The sequence below is a fragment of the Stenella coeruleoalba genome (genome assembly GCF_951394435.1).
Source record: "Stenella coeruleoalba genome assembly, chromosome: 14".
In the NCBI taxonomy this organism is placed as follows: domain Eukaryota; kingdom Metazoa; phylum Chordata; class Mammalia; order Artiodactyla; family Delphinidae; genus Stenella; species Stenella coeruleoalba.
The window spans coordinates 44,849,727-44,874,573 of record NC_137160.1 but is presented as its reverse complement, the minus strand read 5'-3'; the positions used below and the strand labels follow the sequence as shown (position 1 = coordinate 44,874,573).

General features: G+C 33.7%; 1 long non-coding RNA gene across 1 annotated transcript in view; it reads right to left on the bottom strand.

Moving 5' to 3' along the window:
• LOC307197061 overlaps window positions 1–24,847 on the bottom strand; it is a 430,181-nt gene that overhangs the window by 382,694 nt on the left and 22,640 nt on the right. The window contains exon 2 of the long non-coding RNA XR_013831316.1: window positions 18,855–18,950. This is a non-coding gene — a long non-coding RNA (uncharacterized lncRNA). The remainder of the gene's footprint in view (window positions 1–18,854; window positions 18,951–24,847) is intronic.

Here is a 24,847-nt window from a genome sequence, read left to right as displayed (position 1 = left end):
TGAATATGGAATGAGAATAAAGTATGTTGCAAACTATATGCTATGTTATATGCTAGCTTTGCAAGCTTTGGAAAATTACGTAAAGTCAGTTTTTATTCATATTTAAAATGTGACTAAAAATAATTGCTTCAATAATTGTTAAAAGAATTAAATGAAATAACCATAAAATCCCCAAGCACAGTGACTGAGATGTAGTGAGTCTCAATGGAATACCTACTTGCATTAGTCTTTACAGAAGCTTGCTTTTGGGTCCTTTCTGTGTCCTTAGAAGGATATTAAATCCAGGTAAATGGCTACATTTTATTGCCTTGAGGTATTTTTCCAAATCCCAGTGTGGTTCCCTGGTGAATGATGCTAAAATTCATGGAGGGTCCATATTGCTTGGGATATAGCCTAAGCGTCTCCTTCTACTTCTGACCTTCGACACACAACAGAACAGATAAAGGAGAACAAGAAGGGTCGCATCTTAACCACATTCTTTAAAATAGTTCCTCTTCACCATCTCTAAAATATATTTTGACATGACAGGTGTTAAGACTCTGATGAGAAAACATGAGAGAAAAGGTAGTGAGGAATGAATAACTGATTCAGTGTTCAAACCGGAATTGTGTACAGAAAGTAGGCAAAGAAGCAAAGAATTCTTCATATTTATGTATATCCCTCTATATCAACTGACAGCTGACTCCCTGCCTCAACACCAATCTAAATAGATGAACATTATTGGATCTTCAAAATTACTGAACTATCTGCTTGCTACATAAAATTAGGCAATTTATTGTTTATTCAGTCCTTGGAATTAATAAATAATTCCTTAACATCCCAAGATTTACATTCCTTTCTGTAAATGGAAATGTATGAAGATAAAATAAAAAGATTATCACAGGTCTAAAATACATCATTTTGTGCTAAAATTGAGAAACTGTCCAGAAAATGAAATACAGAGTTCCTAGATAGCAAAGAATGTATCACTTATTTTTGTTTTTGTGTAGTTCCTAAGAGTTCTACAGTTAATATTGCTGAAATAAATGAGGCAACAGTTTATTTAATGTAATGTTTTACTCATTTTGCACTGTTATGCAAATAGATTTTATCTCTTTGATTTTGGTCAGGAAAATCATTTTCACAAACATCGACACAGTTTGAAATATGTCTACAAGCAAATATTCCAGTGGGATGGGAACTCAATAACACTCTAAGAACTCAAAATTCCATTGTAAATTATAACTTAGCCATGTTTCTTTCTTTAACAACTGATTTTTTTTAGGAGAGTTTGGTCTTCTCTCTGTGAGTTATACTTTAGACATGTCTTTGAAGAGTATTTCATTCAATAATTGTTGATGTCAAAAAATCAAAAAATTGGGCTTCCCTGGTGGTGCAGTGGTTGGGAGTCCACCTGCCGATGCAGGGGACACGGGTTCATGCCCCGATCCTGGAAGATCCCACATGCCGCGGGTTCGTGCCCCGGTCCGGGAAGATCCCACGTGCCGCAGAGCGGCTGGGCCCATGAGCCATGGACACTGGGCCCGCGCGTCCGCAGCCTGTGCTCCACAAGCAGAGAGGCCACAACAGTGAAAGGTCCGCGTACAGCAAAAAATAAATAAATAAATAAACAAATAAATAAATAAATTGCTTTCATACTAAAACTGAGCTTAGTAATATATCATTTCAGATTTGCTTATTCACTTATAATAAAAAACAAAATCTTTAGTTTTCAATAAGGTAATAAATTATACTTCATATTCAAAATCATTTTTATAAAATTAAAAAAGAACTCTAGTAATATGAGAATATAGATCCAGCTGGATTATATGTCAGCTTCAGCAAATAATGAATATCACACAAAGGCTCCTCCACTGAGAATAAACTGGGCTGTTTAGGAGAGTTTATTCCTTTAGACACATTATTAACTTTCTAACCTGTTTAGATTTCCAAAATAAGTTCCAAAATTGGTATCAAAGGATATGACACTAATTATTTAAAATATCTGCTTTTAAAAAAGGAAAATTATATTTTAACTTCAGTGATATCATTCACATCTCTTACATGATATACATATGTCTTTGGCCATGTGACTTGCAAGCCTAAACACAGAAAACTACCGAGTACTATTTAATTACTGTGGAACTTTTCTCAATCTCATGTCTGAGCATTAGTTTGTAAAACTGGCATTTCCATGTCTGTTGTACCTACCTTACTATTTAAATAAGGTGTAATGTGGGATAACACTAATGTATTTCAAACTGTCAATTGTTTACACAAATTATATTTAGGCTATCATCATTAGCAATAATTATGTATACTTAAGTTTTCATTAAGTATAATGAATATATATTTCATTTTCAATAAATATATTGAAATATATCAATGTAAACATATGTCTATGATATAGTCATAAAAGCAGGGGATTGAAGTCATATTATACAAATACAACTACGTCACCCTAGTTTTAAATGTCTTATAATCCTCAGTTTTATCAACAACAAAACTGGGATAACCCCTATTGTACAGTAGTACTGTGGATACAAAAGAAAAAATAATATAAAATACTTGGTTCATGGTGAGAACTGAAAGCATTTTATTTTATTTATTTATTTTTTTTAAATTTTTAAATTTTTTTTCTGTATGCGGGCCTCTCACTGTTGTGGCCTCTCCCGTTGCAGAGCACAGGCTCCGGATGCGCAGCTCAGTGGTCATGGCTCATGGGCCCATTTGCTCCGCGGCATGTGGGATCTTCCCGGACCGGGGCACGAACCTGTGTCCCCTGCATCGGCAGGCGGACTCTTAACCACTGCGCCACCAGGGAAGCCCTGAAAGCATTTTATTAACGTAGAAACTTGTGGTACAGGTAATTCATATAGGTCTGTAATACTGAAAATAATATGGCCATTTGTTGCAAAATGAGCACCATTTTCTTCCTAATTCATGGAAGAATTGGCAGGAAAATAAAATTCATGTGAAAATGTTTTTAAAATTAGTAAGTGCGATTTCAAAGCAATTGTGCTGTTATGCTTATTTTAGAAAATAAGCAAATGTTCTATAAAAATGATTAATACAATTTACTTTAACAGTTGTGCCTAGAATCTCCTCTTATTGCGAATATCTACAGTTTTTAAAAGAATCATAATCTAACTCTGCATATAACAATTCTTTGGCATAATTTTATTTGGAAGTGTTATGAGTTATAAGTTCATTTATCAGCTTGTAGACATAATAATCCACAGTTCATACAATCAATAGTATTTACTGAGCAGGGTAGGGTCCATTAAAATAATGGTATGTTCCAAATTCAGGCCCTTTGCAACTTCTCTCCCCTTTGCCTTGATCAGTCTTCCTTGAAATATTCACTTGTTCACTCTCATGATAAAATCAATCTCTGCTCAAATGTCACCTCATCAGAGAGGTCTTTTCTGATTACATTATCTAATAATATCTATAACTATTCATAAACTCACCCATGTTTTTCTTCATAGAACTTAGACCTGATATGTATTACATTTTTAAATAGATTTTCCTTTTAGAGAAAGTTTACCCCTTGCCCCTACACATGCGTAGCTGCCCCCATTACTAACGTCCCCCACCCCAGTGGTGTATTTCCTACTACTGATGAACCTACATCGACACATCATAATCACACAAATTTCATAGTTACATTATAATTCACTATTGATATTGTACATTCTATGAGTTCAGACAAATGTAGAATGACATGTATCCATCATTATAATATCATACAGTATAGTTTCACTACACTAAAAAACCTGTCTTCTGCCTACACATCCCTCTCTCCCCACTAGCACCAGGCAACCACTAATTTTTTACTGTCTCCATAGTTTTGCCTTTTCCAGAATGCCATATAGTTGGAATACAGTGTCTTAGTCCGTTTGGGCTGCTGTAACAAAATACATGAGTGGTTTATATAAACAACAGAAATTTATTTTTCACAATTCGGGAGGCTGCAAATTCCTAGCACTGACAAATTGAGTGAGGTGTCTAGTGAGAGCACACTTCTTGGTCCATACAGCACTTTATTACTGTGTTCCACATGATGGGAAGGGCAAGGGTTCTCTCCAGAGCCTATTTAAATTTCATCCATGAGGGCTACACTCTCATGATTCAAACACCTCCTAAATCCTCCATTTCCTAATACCTGGTATTAGGGTTAAGATTTCAATGTGAATTATGGGGGGACACAAACATTCAAACATAGCATATAATATGCAGCCTTTTCACATTAGATTATTTTACTTAACAATATGCAGTCAAGTTTCCTTCATGTCTTTTCATTATAGTACATTTTTATTGTTTAATCTCTTACCACCAAAATATAATATATAAAAATAGGGTCTTTGTTTCTTTCACTATGATGTCACTAGCATCTAAAATAGGGTCTGAGTGAACTAAGTCAGAAAGAGAAAGACAAATATCGTATAATATCACTTATGTATGGAATCTAGAAAAATGGTACAGATGAACTTATTTGCAAAGCAGAAATAGAGTCACAGATGTAGAAAACAAACTTACCAAGTTTACTACCACGGCGAGAAGGGGTGTGGGATGAATTGGGAGATTGGGATTGACATATATACACTACTATATTTAAAACAGATAACTAATGAGAACCTACTGTATAGCACAGGGAACTCTACTTAGTGCTCTGTGGTGACCTAAATGGGAAGGAAATCTAAAAAAGAGTGGATATATGTATATGTATAACTGATTCACTTTGATGTACAGCAGAAACTAATACAACATTGTAAAGCAACTATACTCTAATAAAAATTAAAAACAAAAATAAAAATAAAATAGGATTGACACAAAATTTGCATCCAATAAATAATGTTTAAAGAAATGAATATATTAGATGAGTGATTAAAAATTACAACAAATGTTAATACATTAGGCAGTCTAGGTCAGGAAAAGATTTCCTGAAGACTTAACTGAGGGAGGATAAATTATTTTCCAAAATGATATAACTAGTAGATTGCAAAGCTAAGAAAGGAAGACATATGTGTTGAGTTAATTAGACTTCACTATTATATACTTTTGCCTACAAAATCTAATTTACTTAATTTTATCTTTCAACAGCTTGTGGCATTATTGTGAAGACAGTTGTATAAATTAGATACATTATTGATAAAATTTGTGATTTGAAACTTTTGACATAAAGAAAACAACTCTAAGGCATATTAAGATAAAATTGCTTAAAGTAGTAATAAATGGAAGATCTTGAAAGTAGCCAAAGCACAATACAAATTATATGCAGTGTCACAAAAATAAGAAGGAGAGTAGGCTTTTAGCCAGATGTTTTGCAAGCTAGAAGACAATGCAGTGAAATCTTTAAAGGACTGAAAGAAAAATGTTGCCAACATTTTTGGCAACAAAATGCACAAATTAAAGAATTCTATGCATAGATAAATTAAAGTCTTTTTTTAGACAAACAAAAGCTGATAAAATTCATCACTATCAGACACACCATATAAGAAATGTTAAGGAAATTTATTCAGAAAAAATAATTAATTAAAGAAAGTGAAAAAGTTTTGTATTCTCATTTAAAACATATCTTCAAGAGGTAATTGTGGGGACTTCCCTGGTGGTCCAGTGGTTACGAATCTGCCTTCCAGTGCAGGGGACACGGGTTTGATCCCTGGTCTGAGAACTAAGAACCCACATGCCTCAGGGCAACTAAACCTGTGCACCACAGCTAGAGAGAAGCCTGTGTCACAATGAAAGATGCTGCAACTAAGACCCAACACAGCCAATAAATAAATAAATATATATATATATATATATATATATATATATATATATATATAAAAAAAGAGGTAATTGTGATGACTTCTGAGAAACTGAAGACAAAGGCAACGGTCTAGGTTCCACTGCCCAATTTATCCTCCAAACACAAAATAATAGAAGGAAAAACTAAAATGACATAAACACCACACCCTTGGTATAAATGAAAAATGCCCAGGCATCAAATTAACTGTGAGTTAAAAAAAAAAAAAAAGTTCAGTATACAATTTTTCATGCTCTTGTCCCATCCCCATCACACTGAAAAAAGGGAGAAGGGGAGAGCTAGTAATTGGCTTAAATTACTAAATTTAATGTATTCTAAAAACACTACCAAAATGTCTAAGTCTACCCTGAAAGTATCCTGTGATCAGACTGTGAACTACAAGAAAAGGATTTAAAACTGCATGTACTTTGAAGGGGTAGTTGTCAAAATGAATACATTCTAGGGAAGACAAAAGGCAAAATGAAAGGGAGAAGTGCTTATTGGCAATTAGGTGATGAAGGGAAAAACAAGGGCAAGGGGACATTCGGGGTCCTACAAAATAATACTGACATGTAGCAGAGATAGTAGGTATCACTGTCTTGTTACTGGTCTTTATGGAAATGCCACCAGGATTTCCTCATTACACTTTAGGATATATTTTCCTGCCTCACTCCCAACCTGTTGTTGGAAAGAAAGAAGAGTAAATCTGGTAATGGTCTTGAGGTTACTCTAACACCATTGTCAGAATGGCAAAGTCTTCTTTAATTCTTAAAATAATAAACAAGTTCCCTGGGCTACAGGAAAAGTGCTGAAAAAAGAAGAAAAAAGGAAGGAAGGAAGGAAGGGAGGGAGGGAGGGAGGGAGGGAGGGACAAAGGAAGGATAAAAGAGGAAAAGATAGAAAGTGAGAAATTACAAGCTACAGACATATATTTCTTATCAATTTAGATGCAAACTTTGTTACCAAAATGTTAGTAAGCCCCTGGAAATATGTTGAATTAACAATATGTTATGACCAAGTATGGTTTGTCCAATAAATACAAGGTTGTTTCAAGATTTTAAAATCAAGCAATATAATTCTTATTGTCAACAAACTAAATTAAAAACTCTGTATCTATCCATTTATCTATCATCATCTATCTAATATTAATATCACATACATTTAGAAAAAAAATTTTGACAAAATTTGACATAGCATTCATTTAAAAAATCTCTTCAAACTAGAAAATAAAGGGAAATCCTTTAGCCAGATAAAATGCATCTGTGAAAACCTGTAGCTACCGTTATTCTTAATGTTGAAACACTACTTTCATTCTCCCCGAATTAGGAAAAAGGCAAGGATTCCATTCTACCCACTTCTATTCAACATTCACTGGAAGTCACAGCCAGCACAATAAGACAAGAATATTAAATAAAACACTTGTTAAGCTTGTCAATTCCTACATAAAATCCTCCTAATATTTATTCTTCTATATACTTTGTATTTCTCCATTTTAGATATTTAAAATTTTCTCTTATTAATAGTTTGCATCTGGAAGTACAAAGGACCTAGAATGGCTGAAATAATTTTGAAAAATGTAGTACAAATTTGGAGGATATACAGATTTTAAAACTTACTGTATGTCGAAAGCTTTTAAGACAATGTTATATTAGCAAAAGAATAGATATTTAGGTCATGAAACAGAACGCAGAGTCTAAAAATACACCCACATATTCAATTAATTTTCAAGAAAAGTTCTAAGGTAATTAAATCTTTTTAACAAATGGTGCTGGACAATCAGAAATCCATATCTAAAAACAAAATAAAATTTTACCTTTACCTCATACCATGGTAAAAAAAAATAGCTTGACATGGTTGATAAACCTAAATATAAAACCTCAAACAATAAACTTGTGGAAGTAAATGTCAGAGAAAACATTTTTCCCTCTTAGCTTAGGCAATGATTTCTTACACATAATACCAAGCACATAAAAACCAAAGAAAACAATGATTAGTTGGTCTTCATCAAAATTAAAAATTTACATTTTTAAAGACACTATTACTATTAAGAAAATGACTGGGAACAGCATTTGTAAGATATATATAATAATGAATTTATATCCAGAATATATAAATTATGTTTAAAACTTGATTAAAAAAACAAACAACTTAGTTGTTTACCTTTTAATGGGAAAAAGGTTTAAACAGATTCCAAGCAACTAAGCATGAGATGCTCAATATCAATAGTTATCAGGGAAATAAAATGAGATAATAGTACATACTTTTTACCAGGGGTAATATTTTTTAAATGGGAGAAAAAAATGAACACTGGCAAAATCAAGTTCTGGTGAGTATGCAAAGTAATTGGAACATGAAGAAATTGCTGGCAGAAATGCAAACTACAAGTACTTTGGAAAACATATGGCAGTCTCTTACAATATTACACTAACAATTACCATATGACCCAACATTCTCACCTGTAGTCACTGCTCAAGAGAAATGAAAATATAAATCCATACAAAAACATGTACAAAAAATATTTATAGCAATTTTATTCATAATTTACAAAAACAGGAAACAAGCCAAATGCCCACCAACTGATCCATGGTAAGCAAATTCTGGTAAAGCCTTACAACTGAATATTATTCGGTGATAGTAAGACTTACTATAATACAATGATAAGGATCAAACTCAAAAATATGTGAAATGAAAGAACCCAGAGACAAAAAGTAAATTCTGTATCATACATCATTCTAGAAGATAGAAATAATATCAGGGGATATCAGGGATTGGAGCAAGAAGAGTAAATTGACCGCAGTATGGAATGAGGGACATTTAGGGAGTGATGAAAATACACTACGCCTTGATTATGGTACAGGTTGCATGTCTCCATACATTTGTGAAAACTCATCAGATTGTACAGCTAAAAGGAACAAATTTAACTGTTTGTAAATGATCCCTCTATAAACTTGAATGACTAAAGGTATAAATAAATTTTAAAAGATAAGCCATAGAAACACCAATCAAAATAAACCTAAGAGACTATATCAATATGAGATAATGTGGACTTCAGAAAAGGAATACAAGCAGGCACAAAGAGAATAATTTTATAATGATAAAGCAGTCAATTCAAGAGAGCCAAAAGGAGGAAAGCAAGAAAATGACAATTCTAAATGAATATGCACATAATAGAACTTTAAAAAACATGAAGTGGGACTTCCCTGGTGGTCCAGTGGTAAAGAATCCACCTTCCAATGCAGGTGACGCAGGTTCGATTCCTGGTCGGGGAACTAAGATCCCACATGACACAGGGCAACTAAGCCCACATGCCACAACTATTGGGCTCGTGTGCCTCAACGAGAGAGCCCACATGCTGCAAACTACAGAGCCCACGTGCTCTGGAGCCCGCGAGCCACAACTAGAGAGGGAAAACCTGCATGCCCCAACTAGAGAGAAGCCCGCACACTGCAACTAAAGAGAAACCCAAGCAGACGGTGTGCCATAAAGAAAAGATCCCGCATGCCTCAACAAAGATCCTGTGTGCTGCAACTAAGACCCGATGTAGCCAAAAAAAATTAGGAAAATAAATTAATTAAATAAATATTAAATAAATAAATAAAAACATGAAGCAAAAACTGACTGAACTGAAAGGAGAAACAATTATAGCTAGGAATCTCAGGGCCCTTTCTTGATTACTGGTAGATAACTGTCTATTCGTAGAACTAATGGACTAATGATCAGTAAGGGTATACAAGACTTCAACAGCACAATCAAGCAAATTGACCTAACTGACATTCTACCTAACAAGAGGAGAATACACATCATTTTCAACTTTCATGAACATTCATCAAGATAGAAGTGATTAAAAAAAAAAAAGATGGAAGTGATTTTTTTAAATTTGGTGAAGATTTTGCAAGCATCTTTTTGTTAATGATTTATAATTTAATTAAATTTTGTCAGAAAGCTTACCCTGTAACTTTGAATTCTTTAGAAATTCAGTGAGACTTATTATATGGTCCAGCATTTGCTCTACACTGGTGAACATTCTGTGTACTTAAGAAGAATGTATATTTTGCAGTTGGGCATTTGATGGTGTTGATCAATCCTCTATATCTTTTTCTATTTTTTCTAGTGGTTCTGAGTGGCTTCTCAAAAATCTTCAACTTATGTTTGTCGTTTTGTCTATCAATTCCTTAATTTGGTCAGTTTTCCAACTTTATTGAAGGTATTTTTGCTAGATACAGAATTCTATGTTGACTATTTTTTTCCCAGGACTTAAAGATAATATCCATTGTTTTCTTGTCTCCATTGTTTTTTGACAAAAGGTAAACATATATATATTATATATATATAATATCTATCTATATCACTTACTTTATGCAAATTATTCCTTTTTTCTCTAGTTGTTTTCAATACTTGCCTCTTTGTCTTTGGCTGTTAGTCACTTATATCTGGCTTACTTTTTACTTAGGTTTTAGGAATCACTTAGGATTCACTCAGATCCTTGATTTTTAAGTAAAAGTTTTTCACCAAATCTAGGAAATTTGCAAAATTATTTCTTCAAATGATTTCATGCCCCATTTTCTCTTTCTATATTCTACTTCTAGAATCCTCTTTTGCCCCTTTGATCTCTGAAACACTTTTCATTTTTTAAAAAGTCCTTTGTCATTCTGTTTCTCTGAATAAATCAGTTTACTATTTTGTGTTCAAGTACATTCTTCTATGATCTGCTAGTAAACTGATGAGTACAATTTTTCATTTCAGATATTGATTTGATTTCATAGAATTACCATTGTCCTTGTTCTTATGGTTTCCATTTTCATCCACAAATTATTCATGTCTTTACTCATTATTTCTAGTATTTCTTGTAGATTATGTATGAGGTTTGCCGTTGTGGTTAACATAATTGTAGAGAATTCAATTCTGTTATCTTCCTTTCAGTAGCATTGATCTTTGGTCTAGATGGCAGGAATTCTACTCAGTTCAAATCCCAAACTCTATCACCCTTATGGTGAACCATAACTGAAATCTCTACTCTTTTCTTTTAGATTTCCAGATGTTACTTTTTTTTTCTGGGAAATTTTGGTGTCTTCCATGTAGGTGCAGTTCAGTGATCAGACAAGGATTTTCAGAGTACATATGCAGATTTTGGAGCACTTTCTCTGTTCATATTACACAGCGAGGACTGTATTTTCTCTCAGGCAAAAAGACTTACAAAGGTGAATCTCACTCAGTAGTTTCATTTCTTCCAGTGTCCACTTTCCTTCAATTTCTGCCTTTTTGAGTCACTCTTTAAATTATTCTTTAAACTTCAAGCAGTTATTGTTACATAATTTTCCAGAGTATATATTGGTTGTCTGTTGGTGGGTTAATCAGATCCCCTATTCCATCACTACTGAATTGGCTTCATACTATAGCAGCTTTGAGTAAGCAACTTAAAATGTTCTAGGTTCTTTAAAGTGTAGAATAAATAATGATGGGCCAGTTTGCTCAATCGAACATCTTCTAAAGAAAGAACCCCTTGGAGCATGCTGCTATTTGTCAGTAAAATCTTAAGAAAAATTTTTGTAGCTTTTTACCTGTCTGGATGTTACTAATATCCACTAGAATTCAGGCAGATTTAAACATATCTTCTGCAGAAAAAAAAAGGGTAAGTTATAGCATTAAAAGCCAAAATTGTTGTTATAGAGTCTTCACAGTGGATTTCTGAAATTGTAACTGTAACAGAATTCTATGATGTGTAATATGATAAGCCAGTAATTAGTATATATCACTTAACTTATACTTATCAGGATTCAACATTTGGCCTTCAGAATGGAGGTCATGAATGGTAGGTAAGAACATGAATGGTAGGTAAGAACTAGTATCTAACATCCAGTTCTAGTTAGATACTAGAACCTAGTATCTAACTAGGTGTTAGATACTAGGTATCTAAACACTTAGTTGTATGGTGTTTAGATATAACTAGGAAATGAACAAAATACTGCAATTAGGTGTAAATTGGTCAGTAGATGTAACTGGAACTCCTTTTGTGATGTTTCACTGAGGAGCACAAAGGAAGAATAAAATGTGCAGATGACAAGTATGTGTCAATCAAGTACAACACGAGATATGTTCATATACATTGTATATTTGTACAGATTCTGTGCTTATTCCTATAAAATTTTTTATTTTATAGATAAGAAATACAGTGTTTATATTGAGGTCAACTATTTATCTCATGTGACAGAGTTTCTGGGTGGTGGAACCAGAATCTGAATCTAGGGACACCCACCTCTAGATCTCATAAATTTTCGAGGCTATATAAATCACGGTGTATTTTTGCAGGGTCTACGCCCTTGAATATAAGGATCCCCTCTCAGGAAAGACACACAAAACTCAGATGTAGCAAACAGACTTGAGTTCACAGATGGTTACAGATGGCCAAAAAGTGAAGAATATTATAGCATCTGGTTCATGCTTCGTCCTACCAATTGAGAATGTAGGATCCACACAGAGGTGGCTAAAAGCAAAGTTTTTAAAAAGACACCTATTTTAATTTCTTGATGTGCCCAAGATTATACACATACATTTAGCAATTTGAGAATTTTTATGGATTTTATTTTTGCTTTCAATCACTATATTTTGTTCAAAGTTTTTCTTTTTTCTTTTCAATCCCTTCATGAATTCAAATGCTATAGTCCACAAGGAGATTAGATAGTCCATTTGTTATTGGTATCACTATTTTTTAAAGTGCTTAATGATGTTGTTTGAAGAACTTATATTATATAAATGTATAGTCATTTACTATCTGTATATTCTATGACACGCTAAGATGATAGAAAACAGGGGTTGACTCTGGATGTTAATTCACACATTAAACACTTAATAGGTACTCCTTCAATAGTTCCTAATTTTAATGATAAAATATTTTGTAGTAGTTTTACTTTGTACATGGGCCCACATGTTTAGGAGTCCAAAGTTTATAAGTGAACTCTACTTTTTTCTTACTTTTCATATTAAATTAAACAAAATATATTGTCTCAAGTTATTTATGTTCCAAGAATATTACTATGATATGGTTTATACCTGGACTCTAAAATGTTATTGCAGAATGACAGATTTTCTTTCAAACACGTTCTTAAGGAACAAAATCAATAATGTGACTACAATGTGACTACAATCCATTAAATTAATACTGCATCTCTTTTCTGACATTCCAGTCAGTATCTCCCATAATTTTATTATGTTACCATGTCTTCACAGGTTTATGTAATTGACTGCCCAAACTGCAGCATTTAGGAAAGTTTTTTGCACTTGGCACCAGATATCTCAAGTTCCTAAACTCATTTCATTTGTGACTTTTGAAAACTAGCAACCAAGTCATGTCTCTACAAGCATAAGACTCCAAGGAATTGCACAGCTGAAGAGCTAAAAGAAAAAAGTGAGTTGAAAAGAGTCAAAAGCAAGCCAGAATAGAAGGGGATACGAGCAGCATAGATACAGCAGAAAGCATAGCTTCAAATTAGGATATGTGGAATCTCATGGTACACACAGATATCAAAAGAAAAACAAAGGGTAACATTTTGGTATTCACCTAACCTTCAAAAAGAAGCCTCCCAAGAAATTGTAAAAAAAAAGCATCTTAAGCAATTTTTACCTCTGAGATTGAATTTGTTTAAAAGATGTAGATTGAGATGAATAACAACATTTTTTTAGAATGTGATTCCATTCTCTACATGCAGAAATAATGCTTTATAATAAAAGCATATCGCTTTGTTTTCATGAATCTTTTGAGAAGATTTGTTAGGATTTTTCAGATTAGAAATAGTGGTAGTATTTCTTCACATATAAAAAGGCACCTGTTATAATGAGTTGCATTTAATGTATGCTTAAGTAAAATTGTGTTTCATTTTACACATAACTTGTGAAACTTTGTTTCATGAAGACAACCCAACCATAAGTCATGGTTTTCATTGGTTTTAATTGAGATTTATTAAAACAAGTTTTGAGATATTCAAGCCAATCTTCATATCAAATCACCTTACCTGATAGATTTATAGATCTCAGTATATAGGGCATTGTCCTTTACTTTTGGAATGGTAAGGTAGCCTTCAGGTGTTTTTAGTAATATTGGGATTTAGAGTCAAAATGGATATTCTAATATAACTTTAAGTTAAAATTTATTCATATAATTTTATGTAGATAGGGAGCTGGGTAAATGAGTCTGAGTACCAAAAAAACCCATTGGCAGTAGTATCGCTTAGGAATCAGATGGAATAATGGTGTGTGTCTGCAGACAGACACACAGTCATCTGTCTGATAAAATCACTTCCTTTAAGTGGAATCTCATTTGTCTTATAAATGCACTGATCTATATATTTTTAAAGTCATGGGTCATTCAAAATAAAACACATATATCTAAAATTTCTTTTTGACACAGTGGGTTTCTTTATTACAGGAATACGTGTAAAAACAATATTGGGGCCTTTAGTTAAATTACAAGAAGCTTTCTGAAAGCAATTAGTGGAAAGATGAAAACTTTTTGTATTTCTCTAATTAAATAATTTTTTTCATGTTAGTTGGGGCCATCATGTTAATAATGAAGGTACCTCTCCTAGGTGGTTATATATTTTCCTCATTCAGCCTGAAAATTATATATTGGAAATTAAGTAAAAATGGATTCACTGCACTTTTTTCAATTATAAAAGTATGTCTGAGACTCTCCCACTGGCCAAAGTGGATTTAACCACCCACTTGAAATAATCCAAAAATGAACAAAATATAAGAAAAAGTGATTTTGAAGACATTGGGCATCAGACAGGACATCGGAGAAATGAAAGATAATCATTGCCAAGAAATGAGAGACAAACAAGATAAATCCAAAAAGTATATCAGCTTACTTCCTTAGGTTCTGGTCATTGGTACAGTAGAGGAATGCCAGATGAAGCCTTGTAGAAATGTTACGTTTAGGAGATGAGCTGAGAGAATGTGGGGAAGAAGACATCTAGAGTAAGAAGGACAAAGTCCCTGAGGAAACTGTTGCACAGACAGAAAATTCCAGAGACCTGAAGATGGCCCCCTTGAGTATGCAGCTTTCTTAATTGCATTCATCTATTTTGTCCTTCCCCCCCCACCCCCCCGCTACGTCCTTCTGGAAACCACCACTTTTGTTCTCTGTATCTATGAGTCTGCTTCTGCTTTATGTTTGTTCATTTGTTTTGTTTTTAAGATTCCACTCATAAAAAAAAAAAAACGAAAACCCTTTAGGGCTTCCCTAGTGGCGCAGTGGTTGGGAGTCCGCCTGCCGATGCAGGGGACACGGGTTCGTGCCCCAGTTTGGGAAGATCCCACATACCACGGAGCGGCTGGGCTCAGTGAGCCATGGCCTCTGAGCCTGCATGTCCGGAGCCTGTGCTCCGCAACGGGAGAGGGCACAACACTGAGAGGCAGCGTACCGCAAAAAAAAAAAAAAAAAAAAAAAATTCCACTCATAGGTGACATCATATGGTATTTGTTTTACTCTGTCTGACTTATTTCACCTCGTCTCTAGGATCATATATGTTGTTGCAAATGGCAAGATTTCATTATTTTTTATGGCTGAGTAATTAAAAAAAATAATTACCTAGGTTGCTTCCATATCTTGGCTACTGTAAATAACATGACTGTGAACACTGGGGTGCATATCTTTTCAAATTAGTGTTTTCATTTTCCTCAGATAAATACACAGAAGTGGAATTGCTGGATTACATGGTAGTTCTATTTTTAATTTTTTGAGGAACCTCCATAGTGTTTTCCATAGTGGCTGCAGCAATTTGTATTCCCACCAACAGTGCACAAGGGTTCTCTTTTCTCCACATCCTTGACAACACTTGTTATTTCTTGTCTTTTTGATAATAGCCATTCTGACAGGTGTGAGGTGGTATCTTGTTGTACTTTTGATCTGCATTTCCCTGATGATTAGTGATGCCGAGCATCTTTTCATGTGCCTGTTGGCCATCCCCGTATGTCTTCATTGGAAAGATGTCTATTCAGGTCCTCTGCCCAATTTTTAATTGGATTGTTTGGGTTTTTTTGACATTGTTTTGTATATGTTCTCCCTATACAAATCTTCCTATCCATGAACATATAATGACTCTTTGTGTTATATTTGATATTTTTCATCAATATTTTATATTTCAGCATATGGATACTCCACACGTTTTGTTAGATTTGTATCTATTTCATTTTCTTTAAAATTACTGTAAATGATACTGATTTTTAATATTATGTTTCTAACATTTTGTTGCCAGTATATGAAAATCTGGTTGATATTTGTATATTTATCTTGTTAAATTCACTCAGTTTTAAGAACTTTTTTTGGCAGATTCATGGGATTTTCTGCATATACAACTATGCCATCTGTGAATAGGGGTAATTTAATTGTGTCCTTTCCACAATTAAACTTCCTTTAGCATTTCTTTTATAGTATTAGTACTAACTATAAATGTTCCTAGTTTTCCTTCATTTAAGAATGGTTTGTTTTGCCAATAGTCCTGAAGGATATAAGATATACCGGTATATTCAAGATTGACAATTCTTTTCTTTCAGCACCCGGAAAATGTTATTGCATTTTTTCTTGACTCAGTGGCTTATTTGCTGTTTTTTTCTGGATGCTAACAAGATTTTTTCCTTTATTTCTGATTTCAGATTTTTGATTATGATGTCACTTGGTTTGAATTTTTCTAAGTTGATCTCACTTGGGATTTGCTGTGTTCTTGGATCTATGAATTTATATTTTAAATCCAATGTGGGAACGTTTTAGTCATTTTTTATCAATTGCTCTTTGCTGCAATCTCACTCTTTTCTCCTTCTGGGATTCCTATGATATGAATATTAGAATTTTGATATTGTTCCACGGGTCCCTAAAATTCTGAATTTTAAACTTCTTTTCAAGTTTTGCATTACAATTCCAACATTTGATCTATATTGAGGTTGGCATCTATTGATGACATTTTCATTTGAGATTTAGGTTTTCTTTTCTCTGTGCGTATTAAAAAAAAATGTTGGTATGTATATCCTTGTCATTTGAAATATTATGTCATGTGACTCTGGGTCCTGCTTATAAAGTCTAAATAATATTGATATTTGCTGTTTTTGTTTTTAGCAGGCAGTCAGTCTGGTTAGGTCAAGGTCAAATGTCTTTACCAATATTCTGTTGCTTATGCTTCTGATATCTATTTATAATACCCAGTCTGAAACCTGAGCATCGGTTTTTAAATTGTATTTCAACGTTCAAAGCCTTTTCTGTGCTGAATTAAGTCAGTTTTATACATGTGCAATTATGGGGTAAATACAAGTCTTCAACACCTGGCTTTAAATTTAAAGCATCCTTTCTCCAGCCCCTCCCTCTTGTGTTCCTTCCCACCCCCAGTCTATGTTTCCCAGTGGTTCCCTTCCCAAGGCTCTGTCTATGACCTTGAGGTTTTAGATTTTCCTCACTCTTGCTAGCGTTCTGTTCCCCAAGGTCTGTTACTATCCTGTTTGGAAATGGACATGTCTCCTCTTTGTTGGCACTTGTCTGGTGTCAAAACAAAACAAAACAAAACAAAACCCAACATCTTCACAATCCCATAAGCATCATGGAAAGGTGTACTGGTGTCAAGCCACAATAGAACACTCCTTGGAATTTTAACAGAAATAAAAAAAGAAAAAACATGTAAGAGCCTAATTTGCAAATGTTCTGTTGATACTTAGTGTCTATTCACTGAAATATATTATTCTTACAACCTGAGAGATAAGGGACAATTTACTTCTCTCTACCATCTTAGTTTCTTATTGTTAAACTTCAGACTTCAAATATTATTGTTGTATGGCGATGGGGTTCACAGCAGGTCACCCCAAAATACACCATTTTGGTATATTATTTTGAATTAAAGTTACTTAAGAAACAGCCAGTACAAGAAGGACACATTAACCCTCCTTTGTTCTCCTGAAAGCAAGAAATAAACGCCCATGTGAAGGTATCATCCCTACACCAAGAGAATAAAAGACATTCTTATCGCCAGAGATAGGAAATTCAAGGCCAAGAATTGGCTGTATGAACAAAATTTGTTACTTCTTTATTAATGTGCTACCTCAACAAGCCTCCTTAATTTGTCAAATCTTCACAAATAATTGCTTATTTGTCTGAAAAACTATAAAGGCTTCCTGCTTTGGTCACTTCTTTGGGTCTCATATTCTTATGAGATTCCTATTTGTATATAATTAAATTTAGTTTTTTTCTCCTGTTAATATGACTTGTGTCAATTTAATTATTATAACAGCCAAAAGAACCACGGGAACCCCTGTTCCCCTCCTGGCAGTTGCTTTCCCTTTCCACGATTGATTTGCTATTCAAATTAGTAAAGACTTAGAGGAGTGTATGCCATGAAAACAACTAACATAGAAATACAATGTCTTTACTCATTACGAACTCTAAGAATATTCACTCAACTAGCTTTTCTTCTCTATTTCAGTTCCTAATATTATTTCTATTTTGAGTGCAATAATATTGATCACTTGATAAGCCTCAGTCATGCCAGAGCAGTCAGTAATTCCACTGAAATCCTATGAAAGCATGGTATATAAAGATCTACAACAATACAATGAGCAGGTAACATTTTTAGATTTTTAAAATATGAATCATGAAAAGGAAATAGCTTACAACAACAATAATACATTAAAGCCTTTAAAAATGTACCCAAATCTCTTTCAGTCTATGTAAAAATGCTTTCTTCTATCTCCTTATTCTATTATTAGGATCTGCTAATCATTGCATATTAGCATCAAAGTAAATTTAAAATGAGTTCTTACTACATTTTATTGCTTTCTGTTTTGTCTAATTAGTAATACTGCATGAGAGTTATTTTTATTGTTTTATCTGTGTTTTAGATTAAGTAATGATTTGGGAGATAGTTTGAGAACATGAGTATTCTTAATAAATTACTACTATGGGGGAATATTTTCTACTTTCTAAAATCTATTTACCAAAGAACTTCTGGGAAAGAAAAACATTTAATAGTTTATAATATGCAATATGTAGCAGACACTAACAGAACAAAAAAGACTTACTAAGGCATCATTTTGTAAAAGAGCTACTTACCTAATATTTCCTACAGTGAACAGCCAAATAGTTTTCATTCTCAGGAGGACTTAATCATTCAATCGGGTCTAGCTGTTTATTCATCTCAGAAATTTCCTAAAGAAAAATAAAAGATTGAGATTATTTAAACCTTTAATAAATAACAAGACTTATACTGGATAATTATTCATAAATATATAAAACAATGAAACATCTTAGTTTCTTACATATACAATGATCTCTGTAGCAGATTACATTATTTCCTAACTTCTCCTCATTAGGAACTGGAAAGAAATCTTACAACGTGTGGGTAAGATGAGTGTGTGCCCTAGACTGTTCTGTATTCCTCTTCATTATGTTTCTGTTGATCTTCTCTTGTGCCCTCACCAGTTTCTGCTAAATTGTCTTCCCTGGAAATGAATTTTTGAGTGTGGTTAGTAAGGTCAATTGATTTCATACCTTAGCTCAGTCAAATTATCAGCTGAGTGATCTTGAGTAAATTATTTAATCTCTCTTGGCTTCAATGTATATCTCTCTTTGATTTCTATTGAAAGGATAAGAGAAGAATTAACTCCACTCTCTACTTTTCCTTGCTAATTATAAGCTACTTTTACTGTATTTTCAGGTTTTATCTACTTATTTTCACAATATTTTCTGAAAGATATTGGCTGCTTGCTTGTGTGCTGCTCTACATGTTTCCTTAGCCCTGCAGCTCTGTGTATCTACACTGTGTAAATTGTCTGTTATTCTCAAAGCACTTGGAGGTATTAAGGGAATATATCATATTACTCTGTATGGAAATTGTTTGTGGTATTGTACTATACTGAAAAATCTCTCCCTTTAAAAACAGTAATATACTGGCAATGATTACATTGGCTACACTATGGGTAGAAACTCCTTGTTTTTATTTATCAGTATCATAGAAGCTGACATATATAAACCATAGTCCTTTAAAAAATAATAGCATTTCTATATTTTTAACGTTTTTACTTTATTATATATTTTTAATTTTTTGAGCTTTATTTATGACAGACAAATTGCATATGAAAAAATCTGTACAGCCAAAAGGGTACAAACTTTCAGTTATAAGATGAATAAGTTCTGGGGATCTAGTGTACAGCATGATGATTAGGATTAATAACACTGTATTATACAGCTGAAATTTATTAAGAGTAAATCTTAAGTGTTCTCACAACACACATACACACACACACAAAAGTAACTGTGTGAGGGGATATATGTGTTAATTGTCGTATTCATTTCACAATATGTACCTATACTAAATCATCACATTGTAGACCTTAAAAAATCATGTTTCACAACATGTATTAGGTTTTATATGTTTCAATGGGCTTTCACATGTTTGGGAATGACATCTTGAAACAGAAAAGGCAGATACAGCAGTTGAGATTGTCCTGAGTCAACAAATACAGAAAAAGAAACCAGGGATACCAATACTGGATTATTAAGCACAAAAACTTTAAGGTACAAGACACAAAGATTCAATATCAAACGAGAACTTGAAAATAAAGGTTTGTATTTTATCCCACAGAATAGATAAAGCAGATCACAGAAAGTAGAAGATTCAAGAAATGAAGTAGAGGGTAGAGCATGATGTTGCAAAGCTACCAGATTCTGCCATATCAAATTCTGCCCTTCCCCATCGTTGTGGAGCTGTGTGGACTTTGAATCAATATTGCCAGTTACAAACTAGTAACTGAAACACATTGATCATTATGGGAAGTGACTCTTATCTATGGCTCACTCTATTTAGAAACACACTTGCTCCAGTGAGTCAGTTCTATTTCATGGTGACAACTTCCAGCACGAGTATAATCACTTCCCTCCTTCCAAATATATACAGACATTTTCATGTTTTATGGAGTGAGTTCAGTGAGGGAAAATTCTTTAATTCACCAAGGAGGGATTAAAAACATCCAGTGAGAAATATCCCAACTGAGCCATGAGAACATTGTAACACCTAGCCCTTCACACATCCAAGGCCCTTCCCAGGCCCAATTTACTTCTCAAGTGTCATCTTCTCACTAGGTAGCATTAAGTATGAACACATTTTAATATATGAGGCTCTGAGAGATAGCCTTCCTCTTTAACTTCTCCATAGGTTTCAGTGCACTATTTATGCAAAAGCTAGCTGGGAGTCACATTTTCTCTTGTTATTTAAAGATTAGCTTTTTCCTTATCTCTATTCTCACTGCAGTTTAGCTATTCACTTATAGCTCTCATCTCAAATACTATAGCTATTTTTTTTTTTTATATCTCCTCCACTAGCCTTTGTGCTTAGCTCCAGAATGACTAAACACAGCAAATACCCCTATACTCAAAACCATACCATGCACAGAAAACCAGCCATAACATGGGTAAGAGAAACCCATGTTATGGGTTTTTCCTACATAATCATGACCCTATATCTCTCTGGTATTTTTGATTCATCTTTTCTAATTTACAGTACTGATAAATTTTGATATCCCATTTGCCTTTCTTTTTTTTTTTTTTTTCTTACTGGGTTAGGTCCTCAGTAAACCTTCAGTTCTTTATGCTTCCTTTATTACAAATATCCTCTGCCGTAATTCTGAAACCCTTATCATTATCCTCTATTAATGATGCTTTGTTTCACTAGTAAATATTTGACACTTTAACTACAAGACAGGATTAAAATTTGACAATCAGTAAGAGTAGCTAGCATTTAATAAGTGCTTATTAAATATTGAATACAAAAATTGGTGAAAGATTTGTTTAGGGTGACATGATTAATTTGTGGTTAGCCAAAATTATAAGAAAAATTTTTTTTAATGTTCAAAATTATAAGTCAGTACTTCTGGACTTAACTACTTTCTACAGGGTAATAAAAGTTATATTAAATAAATAAATAAATGTAATCATTCCATAAAAATCAAAGAAGATGCATTCAAAAACATCAGCTTCTTCAATAGACCATCTAGCTCTAGACTACTCAAATTGTTATAGAACATAGAGACATAGAACAATTTTTATTGTACTTTCCTTTCTTTTTGCATCAAATTGCATTTCAACATGAAAGAAAACACTTAGGACAAAAAATTCATTGGCCAAACTCTTTCCAGCTTCTTTTCTTTCCACAAAATGGTTAATTTGACATCCAAATTGCATTAGATTTCCCAAGGTCATTAAAGCAGTTCATATGTGCTACCTTATGAGTGTCAACTATCCTATGACATCATACATCAAATGCTGACCTTATTTATAACTGCAATCTTATAGCATTTTTTTTTACTGAGATAGGAAATTCATTTATTATGTCTAAATCCTGCAAACAGGGTACAGCTACAAATTCTAAGAGATCTCATAAATGGCAGATTTGGATTTTTTTTTTTTTTTAATGTTCCATTACCCCTTAAGTGAAGCTGAGCTGCCAAAACTTGCCCTTAGTTTTCCTCTTTTGTCCTGGTTTGTTCTTAATGCTTTGGAATTGATTTGTAGAGCATTATGTGTTCTTGAAATAGATTCTCTAAACTATGTACTAGTATACTACAGAGTTTAAATATACACTTTCTGTATTCAACAGCCAGGTTGACTGTATGAAAGTTAAATGTGTGTCTTAATCTTCTCCCCTCCACTCTCCTAAAATTTCCTTTCCTATCTACTGTTCCCTACCTATCCCTGGTAATACACAAATATATAGCTGGCTAATGCTTTCATCTATTGTCTTTACTTAAGAAAGATACATATACAGTTTCTGATCTTCTTCTTGCCTCTAGTATTTATGTATGTGATTTACCCATCCAAAACAGTCTTAGGTACCTATATGCATACATACAAAACTAACAACTTCTCCCCGCAGCTAATCTCTTTTACTTAAGTTGAGTTATTTTGGAAAGCTTATCCTGTCATCCCTTCCAGAAATTTTATCAATTACAAATGTCAATTTAGGCACTGAAGTTTGTAGAAATATTACTTTATTTATTTAGCTTGAATAAATTAAAGTTACAGAAGTTCCCATTTTCCTGAACTGGTGGAAATTTAACCTCAGTTATCAAGTGGGCTTCCCTATCTGTACTCTTCTAGAATCACATTTGAATGAAGTAGGCTTTACACAGAGCGTGGGTGGGGGGAATAGTCCCCTAATCGCTATTCTATTGTGCCTATACTGATATCCTCACCAGGGAATAATTCCTCTCTGAAGTTTTACCATTTTCTTAGGTATTGTCAGAGTGCTCTGTAGAGTTCCCAGTACGTCAGTATGTCACGATCCACAAACTTGTGTATCTTCTCTGGTGACAGAACAACTAAAACTGCTTTGTTCTTCTTATTGCCTGTCAACAGTAAAATGATCTTACTTTTCAGAAAAACAGCAGCCAGCATGTATATATGTTTTTCAGGAAAAATGTAGTTTTTTGGTTGTGTTTTTTTTGGGGGGGTCTGTTTTGTTTCTCTTGCCATTGTTGACTTGAAGTTTTCCTGAGGCAGAGGATATGCCTGAGGGTTTAAAATGTATTGTGCCAAAAAGTGAGTAGTAATACAGTGAGTAAAAATGATTTGGGGTTCCAGTTGGTTTAAAGTTACAGTATGTGGATGAAAAATATTACCTGCCACATCAGTAAACAAAAGATGTTGAAGCCATCAAGCTGTCAGCCACTACAGCCACCCACAACTGTGTACCCTGAGGGGATTCAGATTGGAGAAAAACAAGATAATGGCCCTAGATAGTTAAGGTGCATATCAAAGGAATGGTTTTGATAAGTCCAGACTCTTGTCTGTTCCCATACATAGAAAAGTGTTAAATTCACTAACTTGAGATGTCTGGTTTTTCTTTAATTAACAGTCATCTTTTGATGTTCCCACTACCTGATTGTTGTTGCAAAAACTCCTATGCATCCTGGCTCCTCCCTTAACTATTTGGAGCAGTCCCTCAGAGCTGTCTGAGAGGCTGTCTCTCAGGCTTAAGTCCTCAGCAAGTCTGCTGAACAAAACATAATTCTCAACTTTTAGGTTGTGCATTTTTTTTCATTTGACAAGTGGAACAACTGTTGTTAGAGTAATCTATCTCTCTGCTGATAACAATTATAAATGTAGAAACAACCACCAAAAAAAATCCCATAAAAATAAAAACAAGCAAACAAACACTAATTTTGAAGGCACCAGAGAGGGATCAAAAGAATCAGAACCTGGAGGAAATACGACCTTCAGAGAAGGTAAACATGATGGAGTGAGATCCACATTCATCCACCTTCTTTTCTGAAGGCACTCTTCTAGTTACAGCTTGTTTGAGAGATGACGCTCAAGCAGAAGCAGCAGTCACTTAAAGCTGAGGAGTCACAGATTACAGTTTGAGCCTGGAAGAACAACTGAAAAGTATGGAGCTACAAGGGTGGGAGGCCCAGGAGGTGAACAGAAACATACCATACATCCTTGGTTGACACGTGACCAGCAATTCTGCAAGAATGACTCCAAGCAGCCAGGGAAATACTACAGATAGAAGACTAAAAAATCTTTGCAGGGATTTCATCATCCCTGCCACTAGGGATACAGTGTTTGAGGTTATAGTCCTGCCAAGTTAGAAGGACTTGATAAGCACCTCAAACTTGTGATTAAACCTTAAGGAAGTCCACATGTTAGAAATTAGAATTGCATCTCATAACTAAGGACAACTCTTATAGTAAATACTAAAAACCATCATTCATAATACCAAGACGATCTTGCATCAGTTTATCTGCTTCCTAGAATAAAATTCAACACATCTCAGAATATTAAAGACTTCATACTTTCCCTACAATGCATGATTGACAATTTCCAGTTTGTGACAAAAATTAATAGACATAAGAAATTATAAGAAAATGTGTTCAACATCAAGGAATATATAGTCAATATAAACAGATCCAAACTGACATAGGTACTATAATTAGCAGATATTACATTTAAAATCACTATGATAAATATGGTGGAGAATCCACAAGATTGAAATGAAACAGCAGATAGGATATTTCAGGAGATGTATGGATACTTTTATGGAAGTATAT